This window comes from Thermobia domestica, chromosome 15 (genome assembly GCF_964235325.1).
Source record: "Thermobia domestica chromosome 15, izTheDome1.hap1.1, whole genome shotgun sequence".
NCBI lineage: Eukaryota > Metazoa > Arthropoda > Insecta > Zygentoma > Lepismatidae > Thermobia > Thermobia domestica.
In genome coordinates, this window is record NC_137468.1 from 173,396,837 (window position 1) to 173,408,902 (window position 12,066).

A 12,066-nucleotide genomic window follows, 5' to 3' on the forward strand; every position below is an offset into this window, starting at 1 on the left:
CGTACTTCAATGCAGTGTGTTAATCATGATCCGTTAAGATAAAGTTATCTGACACGTGAGGCATCTAGTAATATGAGGAACACAGTGTGTTCCCACTAACCTTGCTTCCAGACATACCCATAGTCGGTGACGCGCCTGCACAATATGGACGTACCTCCGCGAGATCCTAACAGGTTCACCTTGCTCTTAATCGCCTCATCAGACAGAACTTCTGCTTTTTAGTGGAAACTTGTACAGGTTGGTTGGCGTTTTCTACACTTAGTTTAGATACGGGCCGGGACGCCTCAGTGGTAGAGCGTTTACCTCTGGTGCCTAGGGCTTTGGTTCGATCCCAGCTCGCGCCAAGTGAACTTTGCGGTGGACAAACACAGTGTGTGTGGGTTTTCTAGAGGTTCTCCCGTTTCCTCCCACTTTCTTCATTCAACCATTTCATTTATTTATCATCACCACAGTCTCCTTTAGCCTAGCCGGCATAATCGTGGGACGCAAAACTTAGTTACTTAGTTTAAATGGCACATGTCCGCACACTCCATATATACTAATAACGGCTATGCCCTGGTAACATGAATTTTCACCCAGGAATGTAACCTTTCCAGTAAAAAATAATTGGTAAGATACTAGGAATGAATTTTCTGATGAAAGAATTACATAATTCATATATAGTTCCGTAAACCAAAACTGTATCTTTGTTCCCTTATTACAAAGGTTACATAAGATACAGTATTAGCACAGACAGGCTACTATAATGCTGCCAAAATGTCTTGAGCCGTGGCAAAAATGCGAACTAAAGCTCACACCCTCGACACACCCACGCGTTGAGCCAATAAGGCTTAAGCTGTTGCTAAGCGAAAGAGCTTTGGCGAAAGGGAGTGGTATTCCTTCAGCTGAAACGGAAGACTAGGTGTCAAGTCAATGTGGTATATCTTTAGTTAAAGGGGGCCGCGGTGGCTCAGTGGTAGAGCGTTCACCTCTGGTGCTTGGGGTCCCGGGTTCGATCCCAGCCCCCGCCAAGTGAACTTTGTGGTGGACAAACACCGTGTGCGTGGGTTTTCTCGGGGTTCTCCCGTTTCCTCCCACTTTCTTCATTCCACCATTTCATTCATTACTCATCATCACCGTCTCCTTTAGGGACGTAATACCCAAAGATTTCATTTCATTTTCTTTAGTTAAAATTAGAATCCGAACCCACTCCCACGTTCAAATGAAACGATAATAAATGGAGGAACGAACCTATCAAACATTATTAATTACATGATGCGGAATCTCTAAGAGGCTTATTTGGGCAAGTCTTTACTTTGGCCATTTCATTCAATGAACAGATTCGTAACGAAAACAGAAAAGAACGCGCCCTGCGGGGCTCTAAGCCGCCTTCACTCGCTAAAGCTCGCTCGGCAATACTATGAGAATTAAATATTAAAACTTTGGTAAAAAGGAACCAACCTGGCTACTAACCTATATAGGCCTACATGGGCTAACAGGTAAGTTCTCAAAATCAGAACAGCAAGATCGAATCGAAGAATCGAAAAAAATGAACGAAATAGCCAAAGTAATGACTTAGTTGATTGAAAAGTGCCGCGCATGATCAAATCATAAGCAAGACCACATGAAGAACAGTATCACCGCGTAACGTCATGTCATATCCACACTACCGCGTTCAAGATACTAGTAAGGAACCTAGAATAACAGGTACGTTCTCAATACCGGAACCAAAAGATCCAAATCACTGAATCGAATAAAATGAATGAAATGACCAAGGAAAAAATTTGCAGTAAGAAATAATATGCATATAGATACGGTATTTTTAATCTACGTGTCTAAAAGATAGATTAAACTATTAGCAATAGAAAATGAGATATAATTAACTTATTGGCAGAGCAATTGAATTTAACGAAACAAATACATACTTACATAAAAGACAAGAGTAGAAGAGCACGTGATGAACATAATCCAAGCATGTAACTTTCTTGTAAAACTCACATCACATAATGGATCAAACAGAACTGGGAGTATGAATCATAATTCGACTCGTAATCATTAACACTGAATTGAGTGAATGAAAATAAAAAAACACTGTCGGATGGCGCTTCTTACTGCTTCCTCGTGTCTTCACGAAATACCGCAGCTGACAACACGAGACCACCACTCTGCCCGGCAGTTATTTACCAATCCACGAAACAGCTGATCCTACCTGCCTTTTTGTAAAACCAGTTTTTCACCCTTGACTGCTTCGTTCCATTGCACGTGGTTCGCTGTGCATAAAAAAGTGTTCTTGGGAATTGGACGGCTGTCTTACGAACGTTTGTGCTGTATTAGGTTTTAGTCCTCATTTAAACGAAGCAATGCGTTTTGTGTAGGTATTTTTCATTTGAGTTTCTCGGTCCTCAACGTCTCTGTAGGCGTTAGAATCAGCCTTTCTTCCAGAAATACTTACAGGGGAGGGGAATCCTTTCGCGAAGTTAGCCAACTGCCTCTCCCCAGGATTAAATTGTTATTGCCAATATACCAAACTAATATCCCAATGCAGCCCTCTCACATTTTGATTTTACCCTTCCGGACAAAATATTCTGGAAGAAAGCCTAATTAGAATTAATTACACACTTGTTTCTAAAAATATTTGCTTTTATGCAGAAGAGATTCTGTTCGCCAGGAGCATGCTAAAAGTACTCGAAAAGGGCTGAATGCTCCAAATGTTTGAGTTGACTTGATTTTGAGTTTAACGTCTCTTTCAGCAGCGAGGCTATATGAAATAGAACCTACTTATTAATGTGGAATCCGAACCACATGAACTTCCGCCGGGAATCGAACTCGGGTCTCCCACGCCTAAGGCACGTACGCTAATCGCTTAGTCACGAAGGAGCTTGCTCCAAATGTTTGTCTACAATCCTTAGAGAATCGTTCTTGTATGCCGTATCAGTAAAACTGGAATGAAATCTTTCAATTTTACATCCCACGGTTATCTCGATTGGGCTAAAGGAGACAATGATCATGTAAAATGAATTAAATGGTGGAATGAAGAAAGTGTGAGGAAACGGGAGAACTCCGAGAAAAAGTACGCACACGATCATTGTCCACCACAAAGTTCACTTGGCGCAAGCTGGGATCGAACGAGGGACCCCAGGGTCCTGTCGTATCAGTGTAACATCATCACTCAACCAACCAGGTATCATCTAGTTTTACCTAGAAAAATCTATATAGGGTAAATGTGCCAGTAGTTGGCCCTTTTGTGGTGAATTCCGTTTCGAAAAATTATTACATGTAGATTTTCTTATCACACAACCTTAACATCGCGTAAGTACAACGAAGAAAGTTTAAAACATGAATATATAACATGTATAATATATAAAAATCCAGAGGTCAACCAGTATCAGTGATGCCAACCTGAAAATCCCATGTCGAGAGGCAAAAAATCCCATTTTACGTGTGAATTTCCCACGTTATACTAATTAAAAGTATGCTATAATATTAGAAATTTAATCTCTTTGTGTTAGTCACTTTTTACAATATCTAAATGAATAAGCCGTCAATTTCGATCTTCTCGAAAAATCCCATATAGACCCCTATGCTGCTTATTATCCCTTTCCGAGAAAATAAGGTCAAAAACTGCCACGATATGGGATTTTTCTCACAGGTTGGCCAGTATTCACCCCAGTAGTCAGCCGCATTTAATATCATGGATTTAAACGTAAATACACGACATAGCCTACACAGGCCCGTATCCACGGGGGGCAAGAGGGGGCCGGGCCCCCCTAAATTTTCTTGACCCCCTAAAATTTTCATGGAAGGCTTGCAAAAAACTCGATTAATTCTATGTTAAACACTAAGAATAAAATGCAATATAAAAGAGATTATTCCAAGAACTCCATTTTAACTATTTGACGAACACTTCTAAACATATTTTAAAGGAGTTAAAGTACAGTTTATCAATCTTCTCGAATCTCGATATGAAATGACACAATACATATTGAAGCAAGTTTTTACGAAAAAAGGAATATGTTCATAATACTTCATGCCACAGTTGTAGCGATCTGGGAGGTAGGAGACGAAGTGTGAAGTGCTTGTTGCAAGCCAAATCATAAAAACAGGAACAGGAACAAAGCGTTTATCTTTTGTCGATTGCAGTAACGGCGGTAGGTTATTGTTATTCTATTGTGTAGTTGTAGCACATACAAGCATTGCAAAATCCTCGCCAACAGCAAACAGATTAACTGTGGAACAATTAGTTGTGAATTGAATTAAGAGCTCCGAGTTCCATTAAAGGCTATTGATTCTAGTATGGTCCAAATGATTGTGGTGTGATATGTAAAACAAGAACTGTGGTGGAACATTCACCGAAAACGTAATGGTTGCAAAGACTTTCATATGTTTATTCTCGTAGAAGAATAAATTAACCTAAATTACCTTAATTAGATGAGTAACTGAGCAAGTGAACATATTTAACGTTTAAGTTAAGAATTAAATTCCGGGTTGTGGAGCCAGGACTAGTAAACATTTGCAAGATTTAAAGGAGAAATTAATTAGCAAAATATTTTGTATTGTACTTGGGGTGGGGGATCCCGTGGAAGTAGCTAGTTTTCATATTAAAAAAAAAAAAAAAAACTTGTAAATTGGAACAATTTCTTAGTCGCGTACGCGTAATAATGTAGGCCTAATTCAACATGAAAGAAGCAGTGATGCTTTTACTCGATCCTAGATGGCCGGGCGGAAGCTCATGTAGTTCGGATTCCACGTCAATCAGTAAGTCAACGTCTCATATAGCCTCACTGCTGAATGGGACGTTAAACTCAAAATCAACTCAACTCGATACTAGATGGGTGTAGCGTTTTACTTACATTGAGAAAAATCCGCTCTCCGGACAGTGGTATAGTGCAAATATACGGAATCCTCTTGCTTACTACAAAAATCAGAACGGAGCATACGTTATCCGTATACTACATAGGCACTGCCCTTAGGTGTTACATCATGCCATTGCAGAATGTCTGATAACTAACAGTATTTCTTATGTTATACATATATGTATGTTACCTTCGTCAGCTATATGTTATATACGTCCATTTGTATGTGAGATCCTGATCGCCTATATTGTTTCATACGGAAAGTATGTATAGATGGAACACTTATACAGAAAGTATTATAAAACATGCGTTTTCAGTTATACGTTGTCCAAAAACTACAGGATTTACAAATGTAACATACGATATTACGTATGCCACATACATTTTTTTCTCAGTGTAGCTTTGAATAACATTATAGTATATTTTTTTCAGCTGTTTTGGCATGTGATTTCTTGATATAGTGTGCACGTGGTTCATTTGTATAAAACGAATTTAAGATTTTAAACAAGAACTTAGTATAAATATTTAAAAAAAAAATACGACTGTAATTGTAAACAAGGGAATTACTTAAAAGTTTCCCGTCCACCTAATTTTCAACAAAAAACATAATAAAATCTACAATCATCCATTTCTACTTAAACTTTTTTCATTTTATGTTCTGTTACGTTGTCTCGAGGGTGTGAGTATGGGGGAGAAACCACAATTACATATGGAAATTCATTATTAACCTAAAGGGGAGACTGGCGGGCCGCGCGGAGCACGGTTGTGGGTAGTTAATGGGGAGTGCGGAGTTGAGAGAGAAGAACGAGTGAAGCGAGAAGCCGAAGTAAGGTGGGATAACGCACTACTAGGTTTTAGGTTAGGTTATGTCTACTTCGCACTTACCTTAGTACGTACTTAGGTTTGTTGAGCTCTCCTATCTCAAGCAGAAACTCGTGAATGATTGTTGCTGGTCTTTGTTCTTTCATTCATTAAGCCATGGATATTCAAAAGATTAACCTCATTATCAACATTATGTTTTAGAAATGTTAGTACCGTCAATTCATATCCAGCGCAAAGACCCTGTACACTTGCAGGCATGTTTACTCGAATATTATCCACAATCCAACCGTCCTGAACCTAGAGACAAGTATTTCCCTGTACTTGCGAATTAGTCCCGTCTTTATAACCGCTTATCAAAAGATATTACACGTAAATTACACTTCACTTACATGTTATCAAGCACACAAGCAATAGAATTATCAATTTCTTCTAGGTAAATTTTCAAAATTTTGATAAAAACGGAAGGGCAACTTCGCAAGTTAACAAGAGCCTAGTTCACTAAACAAGAGCCTAGTGAAGTTGAATTTCCTTATTTCACAGTAGATCATCTCTCGTTCTTGATCTTAATGTTAGTATTACATGTGGGACTATTAAAACATTTATATTTTAATTCTAATTCATGTAGTTAGTAATACCCATTTAATAAAATTCACCTTTTTTCATACATATTACAGAATGTTAATGTGTGTGTGTGTGTGTGCAGAGGGGGGGGATAATAGAATCAAGTATAAGCAAAATACTTAAATATTCAAGAGCAGATATGATGAATTGCTGATGTTACTATTTGATGAACTATAATATGTTTGGTCCCCCCCCCCAACTTCTACCGGGCCCCCCTCTACATTTTTGGGCTGGCTACGGGCCTGAGCCTACATGGGCTTAAATAAAACTCAGCTGTTACACGGCACACACTAAAACCTTTGTGCATATCTAAATAAAAGTATAAAATATTATACTTTAAATAATAGCATTTAAAGTATACCTATTAAGCTAACTAACTTTTTAAAATAGGCTATGTAAACTTATTCAAATGAGAATAGGCTTATATTCTTAAAAAGACCAGAGTGCTTAACAAAGTATTAGTGATTGCACAGTCTCAAAAGTTAAAAAAAAAACAAAAAAAAAAAAAGTCGAAACTAATAAGGTGTTTCATGATATAATTTTCTCTATAACACGAACTTTTGGTTACATAACATCAGTATACATTTTAATCACACGCAGGACACACACAATCTTTCTCGGAAGCTTGAACATATGATAATTTGTTCATGGTTGTACACTCATGGTCAAAATTATTGTCGCATAGCTATAACTGTCTTCTTGTAAGATTATAATTTGATGATTTTGCAGAGTACTTTTAATATTGACACTATGTGTATAATCGGGAAATGTATTTTTGTGGTAAATTTTATAGGAAAAGAATTATAAATACGATAATTAGAATGAGTAAAACAAAATGTTGCTAAGTTTTATTTTCGTTTTATTGTTCTTATTTGCTGCTCTTTTGACATGAAATTTGCCGATTATACATATACATACATTATAAGAAATACCAGGCGACTTTGTTATCAAATTATATTCCTACAACAACATATTTATAGGCATGCGACAATAATTTTGGACATGAGTGTACATTTCAGGGGCGGATCCAGGGGGCTATCGCCCCCCTCAGAAGGGGAACTTTCTTATTATATACATATACATAAATCCCATCCCAGAGTTTGGAGCTCTTAAAAGTAGCTCTAAGTAGCAGTATTACACCTTCCCCTACATACACACAGAAGTCCGTCCTGGATTCGCCCCTGGAGATTATATCAACGTTCACAGGAATCGCAACCTACATTTTTAAATTCATCGTCTTAACGTCACTAATTAAGTCTTCGATGCAAGCTGTACACTTAACATGGCCTTCAGATCGGTTTGATGATTCCTCTTCTAAATTATTCATGCTCCTTTGGTCTTCGTGCTTTCGTCCTTTAGAAGATGGCTGGGATTTATTTTTCATTTCCAGTCTTCCTTTTGTTTCTCTCAGGGGCGGATCCAGGACCGAATTCTGGGGATGAGGGCGGTGGGTTGTCATACTGCTACTTTTAAGGGCTCCAAACTTTGGGATGGATTTTATTTACATATATAAAATAAGAAAGTTTCCTCTTCTGGGGGGGGGGGGGAGATCGACCCTCCTGGATCCGCTCCTGGTTTCCCTTCATCTTACGACATGTTTTCTGTTCTTCAGTTCTTTTCTTTTTCAGTCTTTTTAAATCCTCGTAGTTTCTCCAAGGTCTTGAAGAAATCGTGCTTAGTAGTTGTTTGCTAGTTAAAACCCCAGGTATCTTTTTTTTTATTTATTTTATTTTATTTTATTTTATTGGTCCAGACCAAAGGAGGTGCACTGAGAAGAAAAGGACTAAAGTTTCCGTGTGGATACATCGTATTTACGCGGATACGCTCCTTAAGTAATGTAATTTCATGTATAAAAGTACAGCAGGTGGGAACACCATGCCAAGTCTGGAGTTCGGCGTCGAACTAGACTCGCTGTGATTGGATAATTTCATTCACATGATTGATTTCGTGTTAAAAACTATTACTCTCGTAAGGTAGGGAGTCACAGATTTAGAAAGAACCAAGAGGGGACACTCGTAGGAAGGTAGTAACAACATTATATACCTAAGTTACCATCGTCGGAATGGGTATGGCGTTAATCCTAGATTTGAAATGGTGATCCCACAATACAAAATTTTCGATGGACGGTGGTGTAGATCGTACTACTGATGAAACATTACTTAATGTGGTGACGCGCGTAACCTGGTAAAAACAGCATTTACATGCCGACTGGAGTATGCATTTTTCTCCGTGTGTTTTGCAAAATCTGTAAGGAGTACGTTCGTTAAAGTAGTTTCTTGTATTCTTAGAGATATCCTGCTCTTCCAAATGAGATGGAACATCTGTGTCATGTATTGCAATGTCTAACAATAGGAGACCTATTTCATCTGAGTTAATGTTCTCATTTTTTTTAGCTCTCGTTGATCGGGTTCCTTGTTCTGTCTTCATGTTCCTCACTAGGTACTAACAAACCACAAGCGGATATTTCATATGTCCCTGTAACCATATTTTCTAACACACCAGATGACACTTCAGTATTAACTATGGTGCAGCTAAATTTTGATCATCTTGTAGATTTATGTTGATTTCGTCCAATGATGTGGAAGCAGTTGGAATTTGAAGATTTCTAGTTTCTGCGCCATCCGTAATAGAATCAGCAACACCAAATGTTTTCGCATTTGCAATTTCTTCAAGAATTGGATCAGCATTCATTTCTTTCTCCTCAAGATTAGTATTCAAATATTCAACGACCGCCTGCCCTTTATATTTTAGAGAGAGAATTCAGACCAGCCATAAATCCTTAATTTTTTTTCCTCAGTTCCAGGAAACTACAAGAACTGAAATGGCTGACATTATAATTGGATTTTTCTTGCATGATGCAATTAGTGACCTCATAACAGCTAATATTTCATTAAAATGTTAGAAAATTCTTATACGTAATAGTTAAAATGCCACAGTTGTAAAAATGTGCATTTAAATTGAATAAATGATAGGTGGATGACCCCTGGAATATATGTATCCAGTACTCGTCCATTGGAAGTAATGGGGGTCTGACCACTGGAAAATAAAGTCAAAGGTCTTTTATCACTACTTTGTCTCAAGCATGCTTTCATCTGCAAAAGTGGAAAATTCTAATGCCATAATGCAAATCATGCATTTTTCCAGTAGTCAGTCCCTAATGGTTGAGTACCGGGAAACGTTATCAAAAATGCAACCTATAGTCAACCCCCCTTGTGTCTACGCAGTATCTTGTTTTGTATCAACAACCATGAAATTTTTAACAAACTACAAACATTTATGCATCGAGGAAAGAAATGATTCGTACTACTTTACAATAATATAGTTTTAACTTAGCTCTGAGGTAAAGTTTTTTCCTTAATTTTTTATTAACAAAATGCTCACTTTGCTCACTTGCATCAGCAGACCTCAAATGATACTTTTTCTGTTCTGCCACGAGACGTCACACAAGGACAGAACACATAAGGTTGACTACTAGAGGTCTGATTTAGGTTTTAGTTGACTATTTGTTTGATAACAGGCTACCGCATGCTTATTTAATTTCTTATTACTGAAAAATGGCTGAGTACTGGAGACGGCTGACTTTAGGCACACTCACCCTATTTGTAATACAAACAGTGGCGTAAGCAGAATTTCTTCAAAAGGTTTCAAGCTCTGAAATTCATATTTCACGTGTTTGTTCATTTTAGGGTAAAATTTTATCTTTGCAGAATATTTTTCTCAAGAGGAGGAGGGGATTAAAACCTGAAACTCCCTTGCATACGCCAATAAAACCAAAGGGCCATATGCAGAGTCGTTCTGACTCGATTTAGTGGCATTACTAAAGAGTTCGACTAATATATGTTTCCTCCAGTAGTCTGGCCTTTAGTACGACGTTAATCATACATCAAAATAATTCTGCATAAGGCCCAAAGATATTAACAAAGGTATGTATAGGAATTCTTGAATATATTAAATATACGATCGGCTGGGATTGAACATAATGATATGCCCCCTTTTTCTTTTTTTCTTTTCTTTTTCTTTCTTTCTTTCTTTCTTTTCTTTTCTTTTTTTGAACTTTCGAGTTAACGGTAAGTGGAAAAGAAGGTTAACCATTCCCATGCAATTCAATGCAATGATACATATTAAACAAGCTTCTCCTGCCATCTACAGGTATACTTCCGATATTAAACTACCTACATACTCTTCTTGGTTTGATCGCAACAGATTCCACTTAATTACGCAATTTCAGCGGAAGTAGCGCTTAGCATTATGTATGCTCAAGCCGCTCATATACGTATATATGTCTATACTGGCTGGACCGTTTTCTTGATACGCCCTTGTAACTTCTAAACTAATATTTCGTACCATACAAATATCGAGAGGGGGACATTGTTCGACATACTCTGTAGTACAACTAAATTAACAGTGTTGCCAACCCAACTTAAAGTAGTATTTTTCAAATGGCACTACGTTAGATTATAAAATATTTCAATCAAATCTACACATTAAACGAAAACTCGCAGTACTGCATTTATTATGCAGTGTTGCAAACTAATGACGCGACAGTATCAGAAACATCGAAAAAGAACCAAATTTTGGAGGCTTTTGCAACAATAATAATATAAGTGAGGCGGATGGGGCAATGCATATCTAAAGTACTTTAGTATCAAGTACTATGATGATCATATAACGTATTTCGAGTGAGTAGAAACAAAAGTATTACAAGGAATTAAAAATTTGACTTTCTTTAAATGACTTTATTTTGAGAAAGTGCTTTTAAGTATCATATCCAATTCCGTAAATTTCCATGGTAATCCGCTAATCTCTTCGTCTTCACATATCAATTTTCTGTTCTTATATCGCCCATTGACTGTAGTCTCCTTCGCCCCTCACTCTCTTTCCTGCCAGCATAACCTCTAGCACGTCTCTCATGATACTGTTCTTTCTTAGCCTATGTTCCAACCAGTTTCTCTTCCTCTTCTTAATAATATCTAAAATCGTTTTGTCCCCCCCCCAACCATTTCGAAAAACCCTCTCATTTGTTTTCCGCTCTACTCAGCTAATTTTCTACATTCTTTTCTACACCCACATTTCTCAACTCTTTATTCAAGGTCTGACAACTGTTTATTATTAAAAAAAAAAAAAAAAAAAAAAGCCGCGCAGGTCGCTTGGACACTATTAGTAAGTTCGGAGACGTTGTATGATATATATACGGATGAAGTAAGTAACTGTGGCAATTTTGAAAACTTAAGGCTTAGGAAACAAACACAAGTAGATTAGTACGTCAATTCATTTGCAACAATGGCCATCAATACAACTTAGATATAGATGCTAGGGTGGCTCAAGGATAGATAACTAACGTTTCGTGTTTAACGCTTGGTAGGTAGAATAGTACCAAATTGAAGGTTATTTTCCTATGGAGGTTTTCTGTTACCGGTAGTTTATTGTCACCAGTGGCGTATGCAAGGGGATTTCGGGGCTTTATCCCCACTTTGAACAAGATAGTATGTAAAAATACTATTCGGTTCAAAATTTCTTGTCGTCGCGAATTCTGTCGAGGAATTTGAAGCTTAAAATATACAAAACGATAATCATGCCTGTTGTTCTGTATGGTTGCGAAATATGGTCGCTTACTCTGAGGAAAAAACATAGACTGAAAGTATTTGAAAACAAGATCCTGACAAGTAAGGGACCATATGGTTGTCGAGCAAATCAGATGCAGACATACGCCATCTGATTGAGCATGAAAAGATATGGAGAACACAGAAATTTAAGGTGCTAAGGGTCATTGGGAGCGGAGCGAGAAGAGAGG

General features: G+C 37.6%; 2 protein-coding genes across 4 annotated transcripts in view; one reads left to right on the forward strand and one right to left on the reverse strand.

Moving 5' to 3' along the window:
• The window catches only part of LOC145671370 (DNA ligase 3-like), a 965,078-nt gene that overhangs the window by 599,761 nt on the left and 353,251 nt on the right, over positions 1-12,066 (reverse strand). Inside the window, exon 1 of one of the 3 annotated variants that reach the window (XM_081740438.1) lies at positions 1,909-2,359. The exons of 1 other annotated variant lie outside the window; for it this stretch is intronic. The gene's annotated coding sequence lies outside the window, so the exon portion shown is untranslated. Of the gene's footprint in view, positions 1-1,904; positions 2,360-12,066 lie in introns of those variants that run through there. One more of the 3 variants, XM_081740439.1, reaches the window with a different exon arrangement.
• CNMa (CNMamide) overlaps positions 1-12,066 on the forward strand; it is a 298,284-nt gene that overhangs the window by 52,001 nt on the left and 234,217 nt on the right. The gene's annotated exons all lie outside the window — the stretch shown is intronic.